Source organism: Typopeltis vanoorti, chromosome 22 (genome assembly GCF_054136105.1).
Source record: "Typopeltis vanoorti isolate ZY-2024b chromosome 22, IOZ_Tvanoo_1.0, whole genome shotgun sequence".
Classification (NCBI taxonomy): Eukaryota; Metazoa; Arthropoda; class Arachnida; order Uropygi; family Thelyphonidae; genus Typopeltis; species Typopeltis vanoorti.
The window spans coordinates 28,138,512-28,162,860 of NC_143570.1; the positions used below are offsets into that span (position 1 = coordinate 28,138,512).

The window sequence follows — 24,349 nt, forward strand, 5'->3', positions numbered from 1 at the left end:
GAATCTGTGTGAGAGTATAAATCTAACACGTCCATCATTATTAATTTGCGTGTACACGCAAGTAAATCCTGCGAATCTATGAACCTAAAATAAATGTGCCAACAATGGCGATTCTAGCGGCTGTTAGGCCTAGCGAATTTCAGTTCGCTTACCTGCGTTATTCTCAAATTATTAATGGCCTTCCCGAGCCCAACCCAACTGAACAGCAGTACTCGCGAACTTCGTTTAAAAGTAACTTATCAAAACTAAACGAACGGCATAGAACAGAGAGAATAATTGAAATAAATTTCAATTTTTCAATTTCAAATTAAAACCAATGATTTTGCACTAATTAATGAGTACAATAGATAAAATAACAATAGGTGTGAATATTAAAAATAATTTAAAAAGAAAATAAATTAAAAATTATCTAAGTATTACCAAAAATACAAATACTTATAAAAAGAAACATAAAATTTTATAGCAAATAGTTGGATTTATTTCAAAAGAGATTGGCTTAAAATAAAACCACGACATGATTGATATTTACATGTTTATTTAAACATTGCATGTTTTTCGTTCCAAAATGAATCTGGAAAATCGGTTACAAATTCGCTTCTAATATTTTTTCTGTTCTATCACCATTCGAAAGATCGGCAAAAGTAACAAAATAAGTTTATTTTTATTTTATTTACTTATTTTTTTTACTTATCGCAGATATTTTGCGCTTGTTTACAAAATGCGAAAGCAATATATCAGCCGTTTTCTTTTCATAGCATTCATGATATCCATCTGAAATATGCAAATTCCCATCTCATATTGAAGCAGCGGATATTCCAAAAAAAAAAAAAAAATATATATATATATATATATACATACACACACATACGAGGCCTTGCATTTCCAATAAAACAACGCGCCTGCGCACTAGACTTTGCGAACAATGGAAAAATCTCGCAACAATGAAAAGAATTTTCTCCACTACGAAGCCAGCAAAACCGCAAGCTAATATTAAAACTGTATTATTGAAAATGTTATTGGTAACAGGAAGACTTTTTTTTTCTTTTGCATTTTTTTATATTTTTTATTAAAACTACATCACTACATATAACTCAATTTCGCCGTTTGTTTAAACATAGCGTGTTTCTCGTTCCAAAAAAGAATATTATTGGATTTTTGCCCTTTATTTTGATAAAATAAGAGGAAAAATCGTACAGAAAACCATTTTCGGTGAGGGCGCAAAGCTACAATGATGTCAAAAGAAAGTCGAGGGAAGTTATTACCATCGCTACTTAGTCTTCCACATTAATCTAAACCCCGGAAAGAAGGCAATGAAATTTTAATTTCATTTTCACAGCGGAAATCTTTTTTTTTAAAAAAATAGCAAGTAGTAGTACAAGTTGAGTAGACGATTTCAGAATCGCATACGATCCCTGACTCAGCATCTGCAATGATCGCTAATTCATAAGTGGTATAGAAATAGAAGACACGACACAACATAAATTTAAAAAAAAAAAAAAAAAGAATTTTAATTAGGAAAAGATTTTTGGAAAATTTTCTAGTGTTTTTTCTTTTTCTTTATGACAATGAAAGGTTACATGCAAAATATTTTAAATCAAAAACACTCAAAAATCCATTTATTAAAAAGAAAAACTTACGCTGTTTACTTCTATCGGTAAATAAATAGAATATAATAAATAATCACAGCAATATTTGCGCCTTAACCATGTCTATGCCCAAATTTCGTCAAATAGCATTTATAACTGTATGATCTGTAACGTACAGTATTATTGAGAATTTACATTGTTGTCTAGCGACATTGTTTAAATAGTTTATCTGTTGATAAATATTAGTCATTGTTGACAGTGAAATCGTCTGCTTTCTTGAAGGTGGATTTCAAGTCCGTGCAATGTACATTTTTGGATTGTTACTCAGGAATTATAGAAACTACCTAAATGCATTAAAACTAACTTTTTTTTTCTTCTTATTTTGTCTCTCAAAACACAGTGTTATTGAACTCAAATATACATCTACAGTCAGCTACCATCTTTTAGCATAGTCTAACCACAAGAAGACAGCAGACTCCATTGGGGAATCATAAATATGTCAGCAGACGTGACAACAGCGGGGTGTGATCGTGCTTAGCGTTCTTGTATCCAGAGGCAAAAGGGGACGGGTGGGGGGATAGGGTGACTAACGCCGGTGTGTATGTGTCATTTGGACAGACAAAGTGCAATTCGCTCCCCCTATATCCTTCCCTATTTCACCCTCCTAAACACAGCTCGAAGATTAGTCTGCAGACTAACACCAAACAGGTCATTTATGTGCGGAGCTGTGTATCCAAACTAGAGCTCACACCCTGACCCTACTGGCCTGACCAGATGCCTGAAGAAAGCGAATTATTTTGGTTGCAACTGTTGCCCTTGGCAACCGTTGTTGGATCATGAGATCACTTTTCTTTTGACTTGTATGCAATATTGTCTTCTTGCTGCAAATGTCACTCTTTCATCTTCACATATTGTTTTCCTAGTATTGCTAAAGTTCTCGAGGCTGCCACAGTCTTATATTCCGGAGAAAAAGGTACTGTGGACCTAGAAATATTATTAAGAATACGTATCCGTATTCATAATGACGTCATTAGAGGTCAGTACTATTTTTTGATAGCGTTATTGTTCATTTTTTTTTTAATTGTTGAACGTGTTAGGATGTAAAGAGAAAGAAGTATTTGTTTGGACTTCCAGTCATTTACCCCTCACTGAAAAAAAAAAAAATGAGGGAACTAAAAATTACTCTAGACATTTTATTCCACTCCGTCAACTTCATGTCATGAGTTGTTCAACTTGAAAAGAGTTCTACTATGACGTTACTAAATCCAGTAATTTCAACAATGTCTTTGCTGCTCAACAATTGAAGTGAAATCAACTTTCTTATTGTTGAAACAGTACACAGTCGTCTGCAACAACAAACAAACAAAAAAAAACGAAAATAAAAAAAAGGAAAACAACAAGAAAATAAAAAAGCCTACTTTATTGTTTGTTTCCTTTCTACTGAAGTGCCACCTGGTATTCACTTCAACGGTTTTCGACCTCTGTAATTGTTTTCATTTAAAAACTTTTTTTTGAAACAAAGAAAATGCATTCACTGCCAGATTACAGACGTCAGCAGTTGATATGCGTCTCGAATCGCTAGAGAATCGAAAGAAAAATTTTATTTGAAAGGCAAACTGCTATTCTAAAATATAGTCGCCTTTTCTTACGTATGAACTTACTGTTTTTTTGGAAATAAATAAATGATTCTTCAGGAAAAGAGATAGCTTTGGAAAGGATAGGTGTGAACGTTATTTATTTATTTATTTTTTAGTGAAAGCAGTATCAGATACTAACGTCTGAAAAGAAAATAGTTCCATTAGCTATTTATGTCGTAGTTAAGAAGGCATTTTGAAACCAAAAGTTTATTCAAAGTGAAGTCCGAAGGCAGTCTCATGGGAACTATTTATTTTACTACAAAGAAATTTTCTTCAGAAGAGAAGTGTAAGATGGATAGGTGTAGGGACCCCCCCCCCAAGTTTATTATATCTAGTTCCTCTCAGATTCTCATACTACCTTCATAAATTACTTCTTTAACATGCAAGTTAGAAATGACCGGAGATGCTTGCTAAGAATGATTTACTTTACATTTGGGATGTGGAATATTAAGGAGAATAAAAGGTAGACAAAGTGGAAAATACCTTTTATTCATATTGAAAGCGTTACTGTGAATGTTATTCAGATATACATCGTGATCTCACCGTTATTTGGCTGTGTGCAATGAATCGTTTGATGAGGTTTATTTTGTTATTTTTTTTTTTTTTTACCTGATAACACTCACGAAAGTGCTTTATTATTGTAGGTGAGCTAAGGTCAAATAATTCGGAAACCACTTGCCTTTAGAGATCAAAATGGAACTTTATCAGCCACTTCACGCCTCCAGTAAGCAGGCAGGTGGTCGCACCTAAAGACAATCACAAGCACGCATTGACTACAGCGAAATTCGAACCCGCAGACTGTAGGTTGGAGAGTGGATACACTAACCGAGCTGGCTTTTTTTTTTAAATTAGCTTTTAAAATATAAAAAAAAATACCTAATTAAAAAATAATCCCATTTCTTTCGTTGCTGGTTTCTTTAAGCCAATTCGGAGGTAATTTGCATTTACAATTATTATTATTTTGTATGATGATGCAACGGCCGTGAGACCCCCTTTTACGGAGAAGTACGGCACCATCTCAATCCCTTCCCCTATTTTAACCGGGCTTGGGACCGACATAGCTGACGAATCAAGCCTATGGCTGGGTCTTAAGTATATCTGACTGTAATCCGTGTGTATTCACAGGGCCGGTTTGCCTGTTCTGGGGGGGTCCGAAAAAATCTTACCTCCGTATGAGACAGTCTAACTCACCTTTAGTCGAAAGAGACCACATAAAAGGTTCCTCAAGTCACTGATGGGAATCGAACCCAGGTCTTTCCTACCAAAGTCTTTGTCTATACCGACATAGGTACCAAGGCTCTGCATTTACAAAACCAGTACAACTCCTTTATCATTAATATCACTTCATATATACGAAAATATACAAAACAAGAATTGGTTTATTTATAAAAAATATATTTCTCCGAACAGAACAAACTTCTATAGATCTCGTAGCATAGCCTTCACATTTCCGCTTTGTATACTGAAAGAGTAAAGCGCTCGAAGAAATAGACTTGAAAAAAAAAAAAAAATTAATCCCCGTATTACACACACACACATAACAAACTAATGCAACAAGAAGAATTTCTGTATCATCGGATTCTAACACACGTTCCACTCATCTTAATACAGAGAACCCAACTCCCAGTCCCTTTTCCCTTCGGGGCTCACCTAGCTTGATCTGTAGATGCGAATCTCGATGCTCTCCCGTCCGCCTTGACGTTAATGTCAACAACTGTCTCCCCATCAATAATTCGAAAAGGCTTCTCTCATCCCTGAAGGTTATCTCCAAGTTCGGACCATTCTCTTGCGTTCGTTAATAGTAGACGAAGACACCGCTTGGAGTAGTGTGTGGGAGACAAATGGGCTTTTCATCCACTCGCTTTATCATACTTTCAAAGCCATTTGTCTCCTGGTTGCATTTGGTACAAATCAAGTCCGAGGCCATCCACACCTCTGTGTGCTTGAAACGGTAATTATTGTGCCAACTGTGGCTTTATTAAATTACAATGGTTGTCGACAGCGCGTCAGAGCCACTAATTTTCCATAATCTACGGCTTCGAGGGACATCTGGATTGAATCAAGTTTTGTTGTCAGTACCTGGTGACATTACTAAGGGAACGAAAACAGTTATACACAGGGATCATCATCCGTAGACGTTATTCTTGTGATAATTAATCTTTCTGGTTTATTAAGGATAATGCAGTTAAACGTTTTTGTAACTTAACTGTCACGTGTACCGGAAATGACAAGACTACAAAATCAAATATCTGGATTAGTGGAGGAAGTAAATATTTCTAAGGAGTGCATTGCTGAATTTATATCACTGTGTATAATCTTTGTCAGTGGCGCACCCAGAGAGGGGGACCAATCTTTTCTTAACTATTTTTTTTTTAAATTTATGTTGTGTCTTCTATTTCTATACTACTTATGAATCAGCGATCATTGCAGATGCTCAGTCATAGGTATGCGATGCGTAGTGTGTATTCTCAAATCGTGTACTTAACCCCCCCCCCCGTCCAAGATTAAATCCTGAGTGCGCCACTGATCTTTGTTAGTAAGAATCACATTACAAATATTGATTTCTAATGTAAGAACGAAACACGGCCAAGAATTTTGGGATGAAACTAATAGAAAACCGAGTATTGGCTTAGATCTATGTTCGAGTTGTCGAAAGAATATAATGTATTATCATTTTTATACCGCCATTTAATTTAATTAAATAAAAATGAATTTGATATTAAAATTAATATCTTTATTAATGTAAACATTAAAAATGTATTTGTTACAAGTAGGATGTTTTTACCAGAATCTCCCACTCCCTCTGAATAAAAATGTACTGTACGTTCACCCACCTTTTTCTGTGAGTGGTAATCACATAAAAAAAATTAATTCACGTCTAAAGGTAATAATTAAAAGTAGTTCAAAATTTCACGTAGTCCTCTATTTACCAACATTAGGATGAAATTTACTTAATTTATTCGGTAAAATAATATTAAACTACGTAAATGTCACTAAATAATTTTGACTAATTCAGAAGGTCAGTGTGAACCCTAAATATTAAGAGTACGCTCTCCGAGGCTACCTAACCTTTGGCACCCTCTCACTTTAAGATCTTCCTTTTTTGTATTAGGCCTATTGGCCTGTTACGGATCTATCCTAAGCCCTTTCAACCCGTACTGAGAATAAGGTGGTTGGCCCTATGCCTCCCTGTGTGTCCTATGTCTGTAAATGCGTATGTTCACAGGGCCAGTTTGCTTGCAGGAGGAAAAACCCCGCAGTCCACCCCCAAGACCGGCTAACTCGGCTATATCTGAGAAAGATCCTAATCTCCTCACGTTAACGACGGGAATCGAACCCAGGACACTCCCCAGGTTGCGAAGCGCATAGCCACTCGGATCCTTTAAGATAAAAATTCTAAATAAATATAAGGTTCGATTTAATCTTCATCTAGTTATCGAGATGAACCACAATAGGTACTTCTGAAAAAGAAACCAGCGGATTCTATGGGTGGGGTAGCATTAAAATTAATACTGAGGCATATACATAAGTTCTATGGCTTTCTTTGAGAGCCCTGAGTAGACATAAGTTAAATAACAAGAGACCCTCAGCGTATCAAAAACATTCTACCTTTCAACTACTTTTTTCTATTTTCAATCCATTTTTTTTTTTAGAAATTAATTTTATCGTTCTAATCTCTTCTTTCCACACTATTTTTTCTATTTCCTCTTGTATTTATTTAAACGCTTTTCCACTTAAACAGATGACACACCGATCCCCCTTTTCTACCATTAAGATAACAATCCTATTGGCCGTCTGCGTCAAGTACTTGAGTCGAGAGGTAATCTGACGCCAGCACTTTATTCTCTATAGAGGAACTTTGGTTTTTAATCAGTTTCAGTAGCTATAAACACGCCATCTATACGCACACTAGTGTTTACTTCTTGCAACTGTGAGCTGCCATCACTAGACACAAAAATAAAACACATCCTGCCAGCTAAGTATCCATTTTAAGTTTTTATATAAGAAACAACGTTCTTCCATAATGTTATCAACCACTCACCTTCATATAGCGTGAAATCACAAAAGCGCAGGCTTTAAATCCCCCCTTAAAAACACAAAGAGATAGTAGCATCAAGCCAATCCATTGACTCCACTAGTAGTACCTCCACTAGCTGTTTATGTGGCTCATAAATGTGGAGATGCAAGTGGAGATTTTTAAGAGGCAAGTTATCTTTTTTTGGGAGTTTATTTATGGTTATGCTATCGACTTAAGTGGCGTTAAGAGTTAAAAATTCCTTTACCCCCCCCCCCCGAAGAGGAGAAGAAAAAGTGGGGACAGTGTATCTCACCACAGTTGTATCCAAATACTTTCTTTTAACGAGTTTAATTCTGAACTTGGAAAGAAAAAAAAAAAAAAAAAAAAACGAATGCGTTTCTAACCATACCCAAAGACTAACTTTTGCACGTGCAAAAAAAAAAAAAAAAAAAAGTTGACAGGGCAAAGATTGATAACGCTGCTTATTGTTACCATTTCCGTACCATCCTTTGTTGCTTTGAAAACTATAAAAAAAAAAAAAAAAGATCTTAAAGGTATCATTAAATCTTTTCAACGATAACAAATCCACTTGGACATCCCACTTAGCTTTCAAAACTTAACGAACCCCTTACGCAGCGATGGTTTTATAATAAAACGCATGCAGAGTTTTAAAAAAAAAAAAAAATGAAATCTTCAATGATAATTTTCCACCTGTAAACCAAATAACTTTGCTACCTGAAGTTAATCCAGATGGTTAAAGAAATGGGGTCAATGAACAGTTGTTTTTAACAGTTAAGAATTCGATCAAGAAATCTTGTATATTAAGTTTGGGTATTCTAAGCCGGGATTCCAAAATCTATATAAGGGCTTTGCGGAGAGAAGTCTTGGGACCTAATCTTTGAAAATCAGGGTATTGTTCTCGTTCTTCCAATCTCCCTTGACTAAAAAAAGTTTGATGGCTTGCAGGTATTTTCTAATTGATTGTGTTGTTCACTTCTGCACGCTTCTAAGTCCTCTTTTGAACGAAATTCCATAATACCTCAATTTATAAAAAAAAAAAAACGTTCTATAAACTGATTGGTTGGCTCTTAATACTTCAGATATTTTTCCATTAATGCTATAACATGTTAAACACCCCTTTATTTTAATTCTGGAGTGTTTCAAAATTAATGGTTGCGACAGCTATGAAAAAAACAGGGGGGGGGATGAGATACACATCCTCTCTATAACACGTTCAAAAAAAAAACTAAAAAACCGTACATTGGTTTAATAAAACATCTCCATCAAGAACAGACAAGTAGAGACAATAATTAACACCTGTGATGTGTCAACCAAAAGTAATTGCTACCGTTAATTATATGGTGTGTTAAAAGTAATCTACATGACTGTCCTTGTTTTCACCCCCCCCGCAGTGCTAAAGAAAGGTCAAGGTGTCCTTGATAGGTTAGACACGGTACTCTTTACATTACTATATAATTGAGAAACGATACATGGGAGAAAGAGAGGTTGGTGTCTAGATAATAAGATAGAAGGAATAGCTGAATATCTACATTTTGGAAGGGAGAGAAAGAACAAAAGATATATCAGACAAAATAGTTTCCCTAAGAGATTTTGCATTTTTTGGATAATTCTTTTTTTTTTTTTTTTAATTGTGTTTGGACGTGGCGATTTTGGGGTTAGTTTCCGATTCCCAAAAACAGGGGCTGCTCGTGAATAGGCACTGCGTAACTGCAGCATCCTTAATTTTTCTCGATATATAAATATATTTATTACTTTATTTATATTTAATTTTATCATCAACAATCCTATACAATTCTCTTATTTTGTATAAAAAATAATAAAAATCCATCTTGCAGCACTTAGGAGGGCGCTAGCAGCACTGTGTTTACCACAGTGTCATATTGCTACTCGCGCAAGCATATGCATATGCACGTGAGATGCGAGCTGTTAGTGTAATGCGGCACTGTCCGTCGCGCAGTTCCACTGTTGTTTATGTGTATTTTGTGCCAGTAGTAGAGTATTCGTAGTGCTTATCGTGTTTATTCCGTCTCTTTAAATATTTGGACATTACAATTAAAGATATTTTATTTTAGAACATTATTGGGATTATGATAATGGATTTTATTTTTAAGTAATTTTGAATTATACCAAACTGTATAATTTTATCGATAATAAACAATATTTTTTCATGTTTAATTTTTTCTTAAATTTTTACCACAATAAATTTGATATTTTATCTAAACACGTATACACTGTACTTACGTTGTGTATGTATATTTCGAAAGTTGCAGCACCCCCACGATTTCAAGTCACGAGCCGCCACTACCCTAAAGGCTACTTTAAGCCCCCCCCCCTCTCAAAAGAGAGAAATATGCTATTTGTTTTGGTTACTTTATTTACTACAAACTCAGTATTCATAGAATGCGTTTGAAATGAGCATTTAAACTAAAAAAAAAAAAAAAAGTGGATAGCAGTTATATCTAGCGTTAATTGTGCATATGGTTTCCATCTTTCAGAATGATCCAAATCACATTTCGAAATGAGAAAGGCGTGGCTATTAAATCACTCGATTCTGCGTTAGAATTTTAAATCAAGAAAAAAGTAAAAAAAAAAAAAAAAGCGTGCTAATAGTAGAAAGATAATCACAGACCACCCCAGCTGAGAAACTTTAGCAACAATAACTGCAAATCAATCAAATCATCAATCACTAGAAGTAATGAGTTGAATTCAAGTCAACCAACCCCGGAATCTATCTATCAATGCATCATCGCAATAATTTTATCATTAATAAAGACTCCATCCATCTCAATTGTGCTCGCTTCAAAGCACAATCAGTGTGCGACTATTAAAATCGCCAAACAAGGCATTCCAATAGTTTCAAATAACTCAGTTTTCAAATATTTGTGTTTCCAGTAAAAGTTTTGAATCAACTGATAAAAAGAAAGACTGCATCAAAAACTTAATTATCTTCATCGGAACATAGCTATAGATATTATCTTTTGTCATTATTTCTTTCATCTTAAATTAGCCCCTTGACTAATTGCAATGTCCGTTGAGATATGGACAATTAAAGGTGGATATGTAAGGTTTTGAGTGTCATAAATTGTTCATGAATAAAAAAAAAAGTCTTTTTTTATCAGCTTATCTCATTTTATGAATGAAAATATAAAAAATCTGGTTTATACGCACATCTCATTAAGACTATTCATCGTGACATGGCAGAGAATTTAAATGTAATCAATATTTTTAATATTACTTCGATAGGTGATATTTAAAGATTTTTTTAAAAAAATATTTTCAGCCACAGATGTCGCTGTAGGCGCTTCTACTCACTCCTATCCCAAGAGCTTGTTTTATTGTTATTAGTTTTCAACAGAACCTTTTGAAAATGTTTAGATATATAGAAATCATGATCAAATAACCCATAGAATATACTTCGAATTCTAGTAACTGAAGAGGCGAACATGGATGACCAAGTTGTATGACAGAATGCAAATAAATAGGATTAAAATGGCGAGAAACAGATGAAAGGAAGTTAATAGGCATAAGTGACAGCTACAGGAACATAACTGGATAATCAATAGACACGTGGAAAAGATGAAATACACGCAACTGTAATGATCATTGTTGTACATTATCCGTGGTTAATATCACCGAAATACCACATTAGTTTACATGTTCTGAGGAGTTTTGGAATGGCTTTACCTGAAATGTGGACCATTTGTATCCCATTAACTCAATTGTAGCAATTATGTATCCAAGTCACGGTTTTCGAGGGGAATGTGGTCTGGTGACATGATTTGTGTTTATTCTGTCGCAAGCAAGTGAAGCTCCTACACAAAGGATCGCATGACTCTTCGGTCGAGTGTCTCTATCTGAGACCTGCGTTATTGCCCGACATTATTGCTCACTCAGTCAGACTAATTCAAAGTACATTCATTTGCCGTTTCTCCCTGACTTCACCCCTCCCCCCTCTTAATCCCTGTTTCCACAGTAACGAGACATTGATGTTGCATACCAGATCACTGTGTCATCAATGAGCACGTGGAGAAGTCCCATTTTTATTGCTTACTGTCAGTTCATTCACCTGCCAGATCGTGCAACTGAATCTTTCGGATTACAAACGCTAAGATTAAAAAAAAAATTCTCTAGCTATGATGCCAGAGATATCACGAAGCGAACACCCCAAAAATAAAAATTGTTATATAACTTATTAATATGAGATCTTAGTAATAAATAAAAAGGTGTAGGAACTCAACCGGTTTTTTTTCATTTTTTTCAAGCTATACATCGAATTATTTAAAAATTAAGTATAGTATTTCAAATATAAATCTATTATTTACCTTTTTCCGAAAATCTTTTTTTAAAAAAACCTCCACACACAGAGAAATAATGGAAGAGATAGATGAATGCTACAGAAAAGATATTTTTCGCAATTTTCAAACTATCTTCGTGCAGGCGCGAGCACTGAATAAAAACTTAAGAAAAACTAACTTCTGCCAGAAACCAATCATGATTCGGTTAGCCAAATGTTCCGCTAGGCTAGTCTTCGTGGACGGTTCTCGCTGTTATTCTTTGAGGTGGACAATGACCACGCAAGTGTTTATGCTGGCATATCTCTTTGCTGACTCACCATGACTGACTGACCCCGTTTTCCAATGTTCAATGATGACACTCGCATTGGCAAACTGCCGTGAAATGAAAAATTGCATGGATGACCTTTGAACTCAAGAATGCGTAAGTCAGAGCGGCATACCGTTCATGTACTGCCACAGAGAAAGAGAGAAGGGCGGGTGAAAGAGGAGGGACTTCGTTTGGTATCCATTTGAATCAATACATGATGAACGTCTTACAAATAATAACAAGGCACAGACTGAAAACTTGTATTTCGTCTAACAATACACCCATTATAAAATTCTATTTGTAATAAATTAAAAGGTGTAGGAACTTAAACGTTTTTTTCTTCATTTATTTTTCTGATATAAACCGTATTATTTAAATATTAAATATATTATTTCAAATACAAATCTATTATTTACATTTTTTTCGAAAATCTTTTTTTAAACACGTAAACGGGAGACGTGAGTGTCATACTAATCCCTACCAAAAAAAGGCACATGAATAAATGGTTAAAAACAAAACAATTAGGAAAGAACGTGCTGCCACCTGGTTGGATATTCGACTTACCTAGCACATCATTAAGAAATCTCAAGTGGTATTATATTACAGCCAAGTAGAGGTTAAGGTCCACACGTTACGCCACTAAAACTATAAAATACTCTAAAACAAAGAGCTATTTGGATTTACTCTTTATTCTGTATTTAAATTTTGCGTGTAGTTATCTAACCTATACACGCCTCTAATGTCCTTAAGCTTTGTATTTACTGTCAGCAATCAATATAAGCAACGATATTTGATAGGCTTGGTCGTGCAGATTTACAAAGAAAACTCATGTCCACGCGTTCAGCAAGTACCCACCCCACCTCTTAAAACGTGACTTTGCATTAACAAGATGAAAAAAAAAAACTAAAAAAGAGAAAGAAACTATTCTTTGTAGAGGTGGAAACCTTCTTAGCGCCCAAGTCCTGCATAAGTGGAATCGTAGTGAAAAAAAAAAAAAAAAAATGGGAGAATGACACCGAAGCAAATAACAAAGGGGCGAAGGAGAGATTCAACCCCACAATTATACAACCTATTGAACCCATAGCCACCGTTGCAAGCCATTTATAAACTTTCCCTGACCTTCCCCCCCTTCCCCCCCCCGGTTCTTTCTTCACTCGAGGGAATCCAAAGTCCGCTAGCTCAACAAAACATAATTATGTAGCTCGCGCAAGCTTCCAGCCTACAATCCATCTATCAAACGTCTCCTTACTTTCCCCAATTTGTGTCTAGGGGGAGCTAGTGCTCCCGTTGCTCGCCTTCTTCTCTCATCTTCTTTCCCTCAACTCCCCCCCCCGGTTCTGTCTCTCCATTGCCTTTTATAACGGTTTATAGAGTAGTCTATTGACGCTTGTGTTTGTCGAAGATTCCAATGCTTCAACAAATGTTTTCTCACAAGGTTTCTCAAGCGTCTCTACGTGACAGACAGCGAACAGACCGGATCGTAAAGCCAACAGTTCATTGTGCCTTCGCATTGGCATGCAGTTCTTCTCTCATCAGTAGTAATTGGATGAAGAGTGCAGCCCAGAATTTCGTCACTTCAGCACATCAACTAACCTGTGAAGACTAAATCGATCTCAAGGACAACTTAAAAAAAAAAAAAAACGATGATATTCGCTTTTAAAATTAACAGTTAGAAGACATCTTAACAATTACACGTATTTGTATTAGCACTAGAATCTAACTGTATGAAAATAAACCATATTAATATAGGCGTTTATATTCATAGTTGAGTCCATAGATTTCATACGAGAATAAAATAAAAAAAAGCATTCAAGTAGTTAGCAGAGGATACTATAGAGTATAAGGCCTAATATCTATTCAAAATTGCACTATTTTGAAATAAACTTTTTGCAGCGTCGCAAGTTACTATATGAATCTAACTCGACATATTTGTTTTATGTAAATATGCATTTGATTTCACAATCTTAAAGCATCGATTATGTGTGTTTCGGTTTGTACAGTAGAATATAAACTATAAGTCTATCTTGAATAGTCAAATATTATTGGAATAAAAATTATTAGATTTTTTTAAATTAAAATAATGTTCATATATTAATAAATAAATTCAAGTAATTATTTAGATGAGTAACAAGTATGATAAAAAAAAAAAATAAGCACTCACCTAAAACCCAAAGAAAGGCGTCTACATCAATGAGATACTGAAAAGAAAAGAAATAATCTAAAAAACAATAAAAAAATACAAATAAAGTAAAGATATAGCCAAGAAGTAAAATTCTAGTAATACACATGCTAGTTTTTTTTTTTTTTAAATTAAACATTCGTTCATGTATGGATTGCTTATATTCAAAAGCATCATGTGACAATATACGGGAGTGTCGTATGTTGTCATATACAGCTGTCGCAGTTGGACTATTTTCTTTTACCAGTGAAAGTTTTCTGCGAACATTTGGTAAAAGGAAAATTTAAGGGAGTACGACATACTTTTGTTCAAAAAAGTTTTTTTTTTTTTTCGTTGACTCACTTCTCTTGCTCATTTTTTTCTTTTAGCTTTCAGAAAACTCTCTCTATCCTACTAGAAAGGCCGTTATTCGGTGCCTGTTTTCAACTTGTAGTGAAGGCATTCTTGCTCGGCAGACTGCTTGACAAAAACAGACTTGCGGACTTGCAACACGTTCGTGCTCTTTTGAAGGCTTGTAAGAAGGACAAGATATACTTCGGTTCCGGAGAGGCTTAATTGTTGGCATCCGTTATACTTTGCGATTTCTACGGACGGTGAAAGGTACTGGAGTGTTAAAGGGATGTCGTCTCCAAAGTGTACTGTGTGTGTGTGTGTGTGTGTGTGTGTGAAAAGAAAGAAAAGCAAACGCAGGCGAGAAACGTATGACACGCAACGTGGTATGTCTCAGAACTGCATTAAAAAAACTCGGTGAACTAAAAGACTACATACTATTGGGGATGATTTTTCATCTACATCTTCGCATTGCGATTTGGCAGTATAGATTAAATTCTCACTTGCACATTTTTTGTTGTTGTTCAAGTGATATACGATCACAGAGAAAGTAGACAGCAAAACAAACTAATGCATGATGGCTGTTGCTCTTAAAATAAAAAGCAATACAGTCTCCTATCGCTGAGGCAACCAAATGACCCTACGTCTTATGTACGCAAGTGACGCTAATTTGCACCCAAATAATAGAAAGATTGGAGAAACGTATGCTGTCACTTTTAACATTTTCAGGACATTAGGATGGGTCTCGCATAGACCTGGTTTGCCTACTAAAGTTTCATCATAGGGTTTGTCGGTTTAATTTCTAGTGGTAGATAAGTGCGAAAGGAGAAATCATCAATACTAGAATATCTCCCCATTCTTCTATGGGGACAATTTTATGAATTGTCCCAATAGATTGTACAGACAATTTTATGTCCCCAATTTTTGGTATCAATAAATTCATAAAATTTTATGAATTTATTGATACCAAAACAAAACAATTCGATTTTTCTTCTTAGGCTGACTCGAACATCCATGATGTTAGGTGTCTGCGCCGCCTTGGCCTCCAACAAAACGGGTGGAGACCAAGGCGACCAAAAATAATAGATCACAAATCTACACACCCTTCGATTACTGTTCTCGTATTAGAGGTGATGTCCCACTCTCCCTTCAAGAAATCACTTGTTTAAATACTCTAATACAGATAACAACAATAACGTTACTAGCTTGCTGGGTGAAGCATAAAATGCTTTTTGTTTTCTCCTTTGTCTTTGTCGAGAAGCTTGATGGGGGGGGGGGGTTGTGAGCCTTATGCTGGCACTATGTGAACTATGGAGTTAGCTCTGTTCTGCTGAGAGTAGGATTGCCTTGGGTCTTTTACATTTGTGACATGCATGTTCACTGTAACTGAAAGCTTGTCTGATTAGTGGGTTGGGATGAGAGTGTGCCTTGCCGAAGAACTTTTCCGCATGGTGATGAAGGAGAGAATGGATGTCTGAGGTTCCGGTTTCTTTGTGGATCTGCGTGTTTCTGACGAACCATGGGGCGTCCAAGATCATCCGCAGGCATTTGTTTTGTATCCTCTGTAGTTTCAGGATGTTAGATTTGGATGTGACTCCATTCTGGGGATGCATGTGATTACTGGTCGTATTACCATCTGATATAGTAACAGCTTATTGCGTGTATCCAATTTGCTGTTGCGGTTGATCAGGGAAGGGAGTTGGGCTATGGTTCTGGATGTCTTTGTGCCTATGAGCTTGATGTCGCTGTTGAAATTTAGCTTTTTGTCTAGCTGTACTCCAAGGTATTTGGTTTCTGTCTGCCATGGTATCTTTTTTTCCGAGGAGTTGAATGTCATCTTGGATGAAGGCTTTGCGTTTGGTGAATAGTATAGCTGAGCTTCTGATGGGGTTCACTTGTATCCTCCAGTCCGAGAACCATTTCTCTAGCTTTATAATGGTGTCCTGGAGACGACTGATCGCCAGGTGTGGGCAGAGAGATCTTGTCATTATAGCTGTGTCATCAGCATATAGGGCTGTGATGGTAGTCCTCAGGTTCTGTGGAATGTCAGCCACGTAAATTATGAAAAGGGGCCAACAGGGATCCCTGTGGTACTCCTGCCAGGATTTGGCGCCTAGTTGAGATGGTGCCATTTATTTTTATCTGCATGAATCTGTCAGTGAGGTATGATTTTATTAGACGGGTAAGGTTTGTTGGAATGTTGGCCTGAATGAGTTTGTAGAGTAATCCTTGATGCCATACCTTGTCAAAGGCCTTGGCAATATCCAGAAAGACTGCAGCTGTGTGAAAGTTCTGGTTGTATCCTTGAGGTGATATGCTCCACTAGTTGGTGTATTTGTTGCACTGTGCTGTGTACACGGCGGAAGCCAAATTGTTCGTTTGGAGTTATTCCTAATCGATTTTTCTTGTAGTCTTGAGAGGATGATTTTTTCAGCAATCTTTCTTAGGTTGGAAAGCAGGCTTATTGGACGGTAACTTTGCGGGAGTTGCGGATTGTTTCCTGGCTTTTTTTATTGGTATGATGTCGGCTGTTTTCCATGGAGTGGCGGAAGTGTATCCTCAGTATTGCATTGGTTATGTTAACCAGGTGCACAATAGCCTTTCGAGGAAGTAGTTTGAATATTCTGTTTGTAATTCCATCTGGATCTGGAGATTTTTTGTTGTTTAGATGTTTCATGATGTTGGTTATTTCCATTGGAGTAGTGTGGGTGATACTGTCTGGCTTGTCTGAGGTCTGTCTTAAGGTACGCTTGACCTGCTGGTGGACTTTATATATGTGGGTGATGTTTATGTTGTCATATGATGGGCTGCATTGTTTTTCTAGGTTTTCTGCTATTGCTTCTGCTTTTTCTTTATCAGTGTGCGCCGTTCCATGTGCAGTTTGCATGGGGAATAGAGGGTTGTATTTGGTGCGCAGGATCTTCAGAAATTTCCATATTGTGTGATCTTCTGGGTTGAGTGATGACAGTTTATTGCCCCAATCCTGATTCCTGTGGTTTTGAAGTGCTTTTCTGACTTGGTTGTTCAAGTTGTTCAGTGTTTTCTTGTCCTGTGGGGGTCTTGTGTTGTGGTATCTTTTGTTTTTTGTTCTGATGATGTCCATGATGTTTTCTGGGAGCCGTCTGGTTGGGTGATTGGTTGTGGTTTTGGTGACTGTTTCTAGTGCTTTTTTGATTTGGTTTGTTAGATTGCTTACTGCTTCATCTATTTCTTCTTTTTTTTTTTGTGGATGATGGGTACAGGGCCAACGTATTCTGGTAGGATTTTGGCTAGCCTATCCCATGATATGAAGGTGTGCTGGGGGGGCCAGTTGGTCTTGTGTGCCAAGTTTGATCAGAATTGGGTTGTGGTCAGATGAGAGTTCGTTGATCGTCTCTAGTTGGTATTGATAACTGATGTTTCTAAGGATAGCTACGTCAAGTACATCTGATCTGCCATGCGGGCTGTAATGAGTGTGCTCAGTGGGTCCTGCTACCACAACTGAGTTAAGCGTTGAGTAGTTGTGTAGTATGCGTCCACTTCTGTTGTTGGTGCTGAACCATGCTGTGTGGTTCAGCATGGCGTTCAAGTCTCCTGCTATGATGGTGGGGTCTGTGGTGCCAAGGACGGCGTCCAGGTCTGCTGTCAGTAGAGGGTTGCTTGGTGAGTTGTAGGTGGCATATATTTTGAGGCTTCCAGCATTGTTTGTGTGGACTTGTATTCCTGTAGTCTCCAGGTTGGTAGTCTGTGGGTTGGATATGGCATTGTGGTGGAAGGAGGGCTTGATGTAGATGGCAGTGCCTCCCCCTCTGGTGCTGAGTCTATCCGTTCGGTACGTTGTGTATCCTCTCACTTTTGGGTTGTTGGCAGGTCTTAGGTGGGTCTCATTGATCAGCATTATGTCCGGGTTGTGTCTTTGTGCGAATTCCTGTAGTTCTAGTATCTTGTTGGTGAGGCCGTTGGCATTCCAGGCTGTAATTAGAAGTGAGTTGGGTTTTACTTTTGTTTTATTCATTGTTGAGTGCTGACAGTATGGAATGGGTTCCTTGCAGGAATCTCTTTGTGGAGGATGGAGTTGGGTTTGTTCTGCTGAATTCCTGCAGCATAGTGGCTAGCGAGGCAGTCAGTATTGCTGTGATGTTGGAGCCTATTCGATTGCTCTGCATTGTGTCCTTTGGGCGGGCTGCTTCTGCATAGGTCTTGGTGGGAGGTTGAGCCCTTTCCTGACTTTTGTGGATAGGATTTTGTTGGTTTGATGACTGTGCAGCTGAGATGCTTTGAGTGGTCCAGATTGGACGTGTCTTGTATTTCCGTGATTTCTGGAGTGGTGGTTGCATCCGTTGTAGTTTGCTGGGTGGGGACCTCCACGGTTGGCACATTTGGCTGGTGTGGATCTTGGTTTAGAGCATGTAATGGTTTGATGTTTCTCACCACACTTCAGGCATCTGAACTCGACTTTACATAGTCTTTGGGCATGGCCAAACTTTTGGCAACGATGGCATTGCCCTGCTGATGCCCTTTTCCTAAGTGGTTCTGTTGTTATCTTAAGTCCACAGACCGCAGTTATGTCGTAAATTCGTCTTTGCATGTTCTGGATCTCAACTAATACTAATGGCATCGGTCGTTTATCAGATCTAAGCATCCGGTTGACTTTGATTGGTGTTAGGCCCTGCTGGGTGAAGTGTGCCGCGAATCTCCTCGGAGGTAATGCCTTCAGTGACACCTCGCAGTACAACCTTGAGATTTCTTTCGCTGCTTAGTGCGAAGGTGTGGTACTGTAGTTTGTTGTTATCCATCATTTTTGTTATCCCTCTGTAGTCTGTGACTGTTGTTGGTTGAATTTTTACTCCTTCGTCGGTGTTTCTGGCCCAGGAGTAGACGATGTTATGTTCTCTCAGGTTTCTTGCAACTGCGGTCCATTTTTCTTTTTCACGGAGAATTACCGGGGGGACCTTTTCCTTTTTTTCCGGCACAGTTTGTGAGGGTGTTTCGTTTTCCATATGATCATCCTCGGTTCTGCGTATTTTATCCGTGTGTTCTTCTGTGAAGTCTGTCTGACTGTGGTCCTCAGGTAGGGAGATGGAGGTATTGTTGATCTGTTCAACTTCGTCCTCGATATCTTCGGGTTCATCTGGTTGAATGTGCAGGTTTAGGAAACCTGGCCATTTCGTATCGAATTTTTTAAGTAATAATTTAAATAGTTTTAGTGCTTGATCTTTGTTTAGATGCTCTAGAAGATCATTAAAGTTATCCATATCTGTTCTGTTCGTTGTTAAATCTAGTAGGTGGTGATTGGGGAATTGCGTATGAGCGCAAGTAGAAATCCCGCAGGTCTTGAGACCTGTCAGCAGAAATTCTGAGAAATATTTATAATGACGAAGAAAACGGGCTAGAGCCGGAAAATTGCATCAAAAATCAAAGTCTTATCTTGTATTCTGCTATCAAAGAAGACTCACAAAATCTAAAACTCACTAATCACCTGAAATCAAAAAACATTCTTCGCAACAACAACCATCATGCCGGTATTCATCTTCCGCCATCTCGAATCTCTCTAATACAGATATTAAAAGTAATTAAAGCTCTGATCATGGCAGGAGGGTAACAGCAATATGCGAACCTCAGTTAGAACTTCATTGGCGACGTGTAAGTAAAGCCAATCTCTAAAAATTCGGACGATCCCTAGACCACCCAATAGTGGCCGAAAGACCGTCCATCTCAGCGTTGGCTCCACTCAGTGATGGCCTCCCACCCACCACCAAGCAGAACCACTCATATTCCAGAGAAAAGCATTCACCGACAAAGCCCTCACCGGAGAACACTTTCCCCAAAGACTCAAATTGCTCCCTTAAGGCAAAAACCTTAAGAGAGCGAACTCAAAACTCTCGAATCTCAGCGCCCCATGGGGGGGGGGGGAGACAGCAACAGCCGAGCCTCAGTTAAAACTTCATTGGCTACAGCATTGCCATCCATTACCCTCCCCTCTAATACAGATATTTATATTCCTTATAAGGACTGGCTTAAAGGGGCGAAGCAAGAATGCTTTTATCTAAATATAATATACTTAATATCAAAATATACTAAAGATATCTAAATTGCCATCCATTACCCTCCAAGGATCATCCATGGCTCTCTAATCTTATTAAAGCTCTAATCATGGCAGGAGGGTAACAGCAATAGCCGAGCCTCAGTTAGAACTTCATTGACTACAGCATTGCATTCCATTACCCTCCAAGGGTATGGTGACCTTAACCAGATAGACCTCTCCAGGCTACCTATGTCATCCATGGCCTTATAGTCCTTATAAGGACTGGCTTAAAGGGGCGAAGCAAGAATGCTTTTCATCTTCCCCGTTATCTGTAGAGGACGGTGTACGGATAAGGTGTTATTGGGCTATTAAAGTTCTGATCATGGCAGGAGGGTAACAGCAATAGCCGAGCCTCAGCTAGAACTTCATTGACTACAGCATTGCCACCCATTACCCTCCAAGGGAATTGGATTGAATGAAGTGGATTTTCACGTCATCCATGGCAATTTAGATATATCAAAATATACTTGAGATACGTGAATATAAATTTGGTGTTTTTAAATATCTCAGTGGAATAGTCTAAAATCAAGAAATTCACATGTTTATCGAGATTATTACTAAAAGAAGTGAAAATGCAATTTTTTTTTTAAAGATTTTTAACTTATTTCTTTGGGTTATAATTATTACTATCACGCTAAACGATACATTTCAGAATGCCTTAGTCAAATCTATGTCAAGATTCCAAATAGTGAATTTCGATATGATCCGTCCAGATTAACAGACACAAAATGAATATAACAGATAAGCATTTTGAAAAAAAAAAAAAAAAATAAATAATAATAATTAAATAGAAAAAAATCCTATAAATTTGCCGGCCTGCACATGCTGAGTGATTAAAGTATCCGAAATCCAACCAATTCTGCGGATTTTAATTCCACCATCGTAGATTATTTTGTGGTTTTACAATCAAGACAAGTCCTATAAATTCTCAGAGCTATCATGCTCATCTAGAGCAGGCTTTTACAAGCATCGATGCCCCAGGTGGGATTCGAACCCACAACTTATTGTGAATTCGAATTCATCACCCGGTGTGAGACTGTCCTACTTATAAGAGCTATGAAATGGCCTGAAAGGGTGCGATGAATGCTCTAAAGTAGTGCTTCGGGTTTATGTAAAACTAAATAAACATGATAAAAAAACCGATCAAAATTTCTTAGCTCGCCCATGGTATTGATGTACTATAGGTTTACGACCTTTCGCGGGTGTAAGGAGTCAAATACAAGTTAACAAGAAACAATAAACTGAGCAGAAACAGTTCGAAGAACTTTTGGAGGCTTGGTTTGGGGGTGGGGGGGATGTGCTTCATTTCGACAATGAATTTGTACTGTCACAAATGTTTGTCAGTAAATGTCCCAACAGGGAAAGATCTTTTCACTGTATTTAAATAACGCGAGAGTATTTAACACGGATACTATATGGCTTGTATGATGAGGTATTCTCATCTATTTCTACGCGATATCACTAATATAATACATGCATTTCATCCCCCAACACAATTGTCCAGTCCACTCTCCTCTTCCCCTCAACTTTTTGCTTCCATCTGATAATGGTTCTGTGGTGACCGCTTACACTGACAAAGTATTTTCTTCTTAAGGCTTAAAAGGGTTAGAGCAAAACATTTTCGTTTCGTCCTGGTCGAATACTCGAAACAAAAGCCATTAGCAAAGTGCATCAGCATCATCAGATACTTTATCAAGAGGAGAAACATCCCCACTCTACAGGACTAATCAATCTGTGTATAAGTCATGCTAACTAAGTCGTCATGACTTACGATCATGATAAGAATGGATCGCATTCAGTTTGTATATAGTTGACAATGTATACGTCCCACCGAACAATTTTAGCCAACAGGGAGATATTAATTTATCCCCAACGGAATCTACGGTTCGACACAAGTATTGTGGAGGATCTAGCAACTTATTAATTTCATTTTGAAAAAATATTTTAACTTATTGAGATTATTTTATGTGTTGCCGTAATCAGTGCATTACAAAAACAACTTTACAAAGTTCTTATGTTCTCCTTTACAATTAACAAAATTGCTTTCATGAGATTAATCTTAAGCGAATCTAACTTTAAAACTATTCTTAATTGCAGGACTAGACGTCTAAGATGATCCTGAATTTATTCACTTATACTTTTTCTGCATTAAAATTTTTCACATTTCTATTTTTGTGCACTTTAATTACATAAATTAAAGATTTCCTTATTTCCGATTATTTCTTTCTTAATGGCATAGAAAACACATTTCAGATAAAGATCTTAACCAGTACTCTGGGGGATTTAAGATAGCGATTACTTTGTGTTTAAATTCACCTTACATAACTACTTAATTAACCTAATAGCTCTGCTTAAAGTGGGAAAATTGAATTGCTCCCTTTTCAGGGCGAAAAAAAAAAAAAGTTACTCTAAAATACTTTATAAAAGAACGGGAACGAGGTTTTCATGAATATTGATTACTTAGGAAACACTGTACTTGCGCTATGTCTGATGTAATAGAAATGAGAAAAGAAGTAATAATAAAGAGTCAAGAGAAAAGCAAGACTTCATTATATCTGAAGAGGAAAGAATTTTTTTTAAATTTAAATGTTGATTTTATTGATTATCAATCATAGCATAAAAACCATCCTTATAAGGACTGGCTTAAAGGGGCGAAGCAAGAATGCTTTTCATCTTCCCCGTTATCTGTAGAGGACAGTGTGTGGATAGGGTGTTAATGAGCAATTAAAGCTCTGATCATGGCAGGAGGGTAACAGCAATAGCCGAGCCTCAGTTAGAACTTCATTGGCTATAGCATTGCTATCCATTACCCTCCAAGGGTATTGGATTGAATGAATCAATCACCACATCTCACGGCCAATTGATAACCATTGTCCTTATAAGGACCGGCTTAAAGAGGCGAAGCAAGAATGCTTTTCATATTCCCCGTTATCTGTAGAGGACAGTGTAGGGATAAGGTGTTATTGAGCTATTAAAGCTCTGATCATGGCAGGACGTAACAGCAATAGCCAAGCCTCAGTTAGAACTTCATTAGCTACAGCATTGCCATCCATTACCCTTCAAGAATATTGGATTGAATGAACCAATCTCACCGACTATGTAAGTCTATTCTTCTCATCTGATGACCATTGACAATTGACATTTATGTCTTTAAGGGTGAAGCAAGATGCTTTTCATATTCCCCGCTATCTGTCGTGGTTACAGTGAGGGTAAAATTTACGAGCAGTTTGCTCGCCCTGAATGGGCATGGAGATTATGCATCGTTATAGGAGGCTAATATAGTTTTTGGTCTTCTATATTTGAATATGTCCGTTGGCTCATATGCTGCAGCTTGTTGAATCAAATCATTGGGGTGTGTGGACGTCTTTAGAAAAAACTTGGAAGCTAAGGATTGTAGATAAGAGAGAATATATGGAATATTTGTGTCTCTATGGAGCTGGCTGTTTCTAACATACCACGGGGCGTTCAGAATCATTCTCAAGCACTTGTTCTGCACACGCTGAATCTTGATAATGTTAGCGTTAGAGGTGTGGCTCCAGGCTGGAGAGGCATAGGTGATTATGGGACGAATCGTCATCTGGTAAAGTTGCAATTTGATTCTGTTGCTGAGCTTGCTATTTCTATTAATTAGCGGGTAAATCTGAGCTATGGCTTTAGATGCTTTTGCACATGCAGACTTGATATGTTGGTTGAAAGATAGCTTTTTGTCGAGAATTACACCCAGGTAATTTGTTTCTGTCTGCCAGGGAATTTTAGTATTGAATAGTAACACATCTCCTGCAGGAGACATTGGCCTTTTTGAGAAAAGAACCGCTGAGCTTTTCAGGGGGTTGACTTCCAATCTCCACCTAGAGAACCAATCCTCCAGCTTTAGAATGTTTTCTTGAAGCTTTCTAGTAACGAAGTGGGGTC

General features: G+C 37.4%; 1 protein-coding gene across 2 annotated transcripts in view; it reads right to left on the bottom strand.

Annotated features, from left to right (window-relative positions):
* LOC150094263 (toll-like receptor Tollo) overlaps positions 1 to 24,349 on the bottom strand; it is a 151,524-nt gene that overhangs the window by 76,867 nt on the left and 50,308 nt on the right. For both annotated transcript variants that reach the window (XM_090411756.1, XM_090411755.1), the window contains exon 2: positions 14,026 to 14,062. The gene's annotated coding sequence lies outside the window, so the exon portion shown is untranslated. The remainder of the gene's footprint in view (positions 1 to 14,025; positions 14,063 to 24,349) is intronic.